Source organism: Pteropus alecto, unplaced genomic scaffold (genome assembly GCF_000325575.1).
Source record: "Pteropus alecto unplaced genomic scaffold, ASM32557v1 scaffold21, whole genome shotgun sequence".
NCBI lineage: Eukaryota > Metazoa > Chordata > Mammalia > Chiroptera > Pteropodidae > Pteropus > Pteropus alecto.
Genome location: NW_006436282.1, coordinates 6,048,921 through 6,053,715, shown reverse-complemented (window position 1 = coordinate 6,053,715; position 4,795 = coordinate 6,048,921). Strand labels below are relative to the sequence as shown.

At 33.7% G+C, this 4,795-nt stretch overlaps 1 pseudogene; it reads right to left on the bottom strand.

The window, feature by feature from the left end:
• Nucleotides 1-3,805: 3,805 nt before the first annotated feature.
• Nucleotides 3,806-3,924, bottom strand: LOC112479823 (annotated as a pseudogene).
• Between the last annotated feature and the right edge of the window lie 871 nt (nt 3,925-4,795).

The following is a 4,795-nucleotide window of genomic DNA, read 5'->3' as shown; positions in this document are numbered from 1 at the left end:
CCCTACACATATGTATATATGACACATACTTATGGCACTGTATGACACAGAACCATGTAACTGTTTCTTAAGAGCTAGTGTCCTCATCTGGAAAGTGAGTCTAAATCTTACTCTACAAGACTGTTGGCAGTTGAAATGGAAATGGAATGTGTGAAAGCATTTTATACACAGAAAATTTCTTAATATATAAATTCAAACTGCATACGCACATTGATCCTATAGTTATTTACAAAATAAAAATGAATAATCATTATTTTCACTAAGTGGTACCTACAACCAGTAGGTAACTGGTTAATAATACCTCTGAGTTCTTGGCTCACAAGGTACAGTGTAAGAGCAACATTATGAATTTCGCGTTTTTTTCTTCCTCTACTTCCCCATAAGTCCTGTCCCAGGTCTCAGGTTCTCCTCCATTCCTTACCATTAATCTGCTAACTTGGCTACTGCTGTTAAATAATGAACTAGAGTTCATTTTTTAGAAAGACTTATCTTATAGAAAGGGTTTTGACACTTAAAATGACTGCTTCTGCAATCAGGTCTAATGTTTTTATATCAATTTGCAAATGGGCTAGGACTTTGATGCCAACTCTATTTCATTTTACTTTTTAACCTAAAAATTTAGAGAGAAAATAAGAATGCATATGACAGAGATTTCCCTTTGATCCTCACACTGACAACGTTTTTTCTCAATAATAAGTTGTTGATATCATCGAAAAACAAGTATGAAGAACATAAGAAACACAGAAGAATAAGTTTATAATGGCATATTTTGCTCCTATAAATGAGTTTTAGGCCAAAGATCTCAAGCATGTTTTATAAATGCTTTACTACCCCATAAGATTTTAGAGATTGAAAGGATTCAAAGGGATATAGGAAGACAGAAAAATCTTAGGCCATACTTGAGTGGCTTGGCTGGATAAACAAATCATAGTTGAGGAGGAGTTTGTCAGGTATATCATGGATGACCTCTCAGCAGTCTCTCCGAATAGGACACATCCAAACTAGCAAAAATGTCACTTGCATCAAAAGCCTTATCTGACCTCTCTAAACAAGATAAAGCACATTTTCCTTTTTCCCTTGGTTTATTAGAACATAAAAATCTCTCACCTTCCTATGAAAATTTCTTAAATATTTCTTTCCTCCACTAAAGTCTGCCTCCAAACTTTTCTGGCAGGCAGAACTTTTTATATTTTTACATTGAATGGTTATTGAATAGCTAGAGTTTTCATTATATACAATTGTTATACATGACTGTCCTTGAAGCCTATGGAGATATATATAGGTCATTTTCCCTCTCTGTGTTACGTACCCTTAGATTTTTTAAAAATTTTCTGAGGCTTTGTTTGTAAGCTTTTTCCTCTCCTATCTCTGTTGTCACATTACATTTACCTGTAGCAACATGTGTTATTCTTATGTCTAGTTTAACACGCACATGAAAACCACACAGGTGCCCTTTGGATGTAAATAAGACTGTGTAGTCACTTTTTATGCACCTGGCTAGCTATGACTCTTGGGGCTTCTCAGTGGCCTTCCTTACTGGCCATTTTTGACGTGGTTTAGATTGTATTCATTCAACCTTTCATTACTATTTATTATGTTTAGATTTATTTCCCAGGTGAGGAAGCTGAGATGCAGAAAGAGCTAAATAACTTGCCTAGGCCTATATAACTACTACTAGCCAAGTAGAGCCCAGACTCAGCTTTATCTGACTTCTACCTAGTATTCTCATCACTATTCAATGGATAAAGGTCATCTTCCTGCCTTACTATTTATCAGCCATTTTACTTAAACATTTTTAAAAAGCTATTTATAACCCTTTAAAATACTTTATATTAGAACTTAGAGACATGCATATGAATAATATGCTTGTCCTAACACTAAGGAATACAATTCCCCAATTGTCAAAAGAAGCATACCTACACATACACTCATAAATCCAAAGGGAAATGAATACCAAGAAAGATATCTGCTAAAATACATCAAAAATATTGTTAAATACTTTAAGAATTTACAAATTAGAACCAAATTCTGACACAGAATCTTACTAAAGACTCTGTCATCTGTTAGAAGGCCACTAAGTATGAATCATTTGTTCAATGAATAATTGTGAATTCAGGTACTAGTGTAAGCACTGGTGGATACAACAGAGAAAAAGTACTGGAGCAATAGTAGCTCTTGTTCCAATTCTTGAGTAAGCCAAGGTCTTTCCTACCACTAAGTCTTCACACATGCTTTTGCTCTCTACTTAGAATGTTCTGCCATACCATCTGCTCAAACCCCAACCACAAAATCCATTTTATCTGGATAGCTCCTATTTATCTCTCGATTCTCAACATAAATGTCTCATCCTCTCTCAAAGTATGTTTTTTTCTCATCATAATTACGTTTATTTGTTTAAAATATCTCTTTCCACTGATATGTTAAACCCTAAAGTGTGAGAGTCTAATTTGATTTGTTCAGCGATTTATACCCAGCACCTACCATAGTGCCTGACACAAGTAGCCGCCATGGTTTGATTCTTGTTTCTTTTCTTACTACATGCTGAACCAGCTTCCTCAAGACTTCTGGTTCCCTTTATCCTCAAGATCAATCATAAAGGAGCAAAACAAGGGAAACACCAAATTAAAAAGACTTGTATAAAACCCATGGGTTGATGGGACAGGTTTGTGCTAGTATGACTTTGACTTGGGGCAGGAGGAAGCCAGGACAGTTGCAAAGTCTAAATTGAAAAGCACTGTGAGAGTTCTAGTATTTTTCATCCCTTCAATTTCCTTGAAACAAAGAGTGCTTGTCTTCTAAAAGAGACTCCAACCTTTGCCCAAGCATTTTTGTTAATAAATTAGTACTGTGCAAATGTCTTTTGTCTTTGAGGAATTGTGAAAAAAATAAAGATATATTTCTTGGAAGCAAAAGGAAATGGACGGCTACTATTTACTAAGCATATTTTCTGTGTCAAATTACAAAGTGTTATATTGTCTTTATCCTGTTCAATCCTTTCTTATTCCTCCCCTTAAGAGTAGTAGTAATCACCGTTTTAGAGATGAATAAACTGGGGCTCAGAAATTAACTTATGCATCCATAATCACTGTGTTAGATATAAACCTATTTATGTATAATTCTAAGACATGCTTTTTCTAAATTTCTGTTAAGGTACTCAAAGTCATAGTCCAATGTGGTGTTCTAAAAATCAAGTATTATAAGTAAATATTCCATAAGCAAGTAAAATTTTTGTCATAGATTGGTTTGGGATTTTATATTTGACACTATTCATGAAAATTCTGTTTTCAATAGACATCACTGGCCAGATCCCTTAAACAATAAATGCAGATGACAGAGCTACATAGTCATATAATTTAGACCTAAAAACCCACTCTGGCTTGAATTATGTTGGAAAGTAATTATTATTCTATATCTAGGAAACAGGGATCTATTTCAATCACCTTGTGTTTTTTAATGGATTCTAGCTCTTTGTTATTTATTTTTAATATTACCTAGCAAATGCAACACTGTAGACTCCACTCAAAACATGGCTAGGATCTATTCCTAACCATCTGAATTACAGTTTTAACAGAAATGCAAACAAAATATGCATGAAAGTTAAGAGAAACCAACATTATCCAAAGAAGCAAAGCTCTTAGTTTACCAGGGATAACTTTGTTTATATATTTTTCTTGCCTTGAAATAGCATTAAATATTTTATTTTTATTTTTTATTGTTTTATTTTTTAGACAAGACAACACTTGGTTGACCTCACAGATTGCAAGGACCTTGTCAGCTTACAATCCCTTATTTTTTTTTATTTTTACGTCTATAGTACCTGGTCTTCCTAGGTGGTCTCCCATCCAAGTACAAACCAGGCCCAACCCTGCTTAGCTTCTGAGATCAGACGGGATTGGGCTTGTTCAGGGTAGCATGGCTGTAGACAGGATTAAATATTTTTTAAATGACTAAATATAGGTAAATTTTTAAAAAAAAGGTTGCAGGATTTGAATTTAATGATTTATTAGGTGACATTTGCAAAGTCGGAATTTCTTGAAAAAAAATTTATAATAGTGATAATGCTAATTTAATACTGTATGAACTGCACATATTCATTTGCTAGAAATTCAGATGTCCTTTTTTTGTTTCTTCCTTCTGAAATCTTTCATTTTCCCAGAATGCCTTTCTATATATATACTACATTGTGTTGAAGAAATTAATTCATGGTGATTTGATCTGGTCATTTAGCACATGAGCAATTGTCCATGTTGTTGTCCTGTCATTTTAGATATCTAGATTGGACTACTAAGAAATCAAATTTTCATTTCAGAATGAAAATAAAAAGAGGAAGTTGGTGTTTCCTATTACACCCTCCTAAAGTACTTAGCCACTTAGCCATTTTTAGAAGAAACATCCATTAATAATTATTTAGGCTACCATTCAGTTCTATTCACTACCACCATTTTAAGTGATAAGTCACTGACCTTGACTCAAAATCCTCAATTAATTTCAATAAAAATTCTGAGTATGTGCTTAATACTAGGATCAAAGGGAGTGGATTCTGTTCTCATTTCACAGCATCTTCTTCTGCTACCCCAGCAATCATTTCCCCAAGAGACAACCACTAAACAGAATGAAATAATTGTTGTGAAAGGTTGCTTTGCATCAACTTCATTTTTAACTACTAATCAGAGGAACCTAATTAGATGTGCTATTTTCTTATTCCTCAATTTTTGAAAGTAGAGCCTTAAAAAGAATTCTTTTTTACTTTTCCAATTATCAAGTCTGGTTTTAGTGCAGATATAAAAATTTGAGT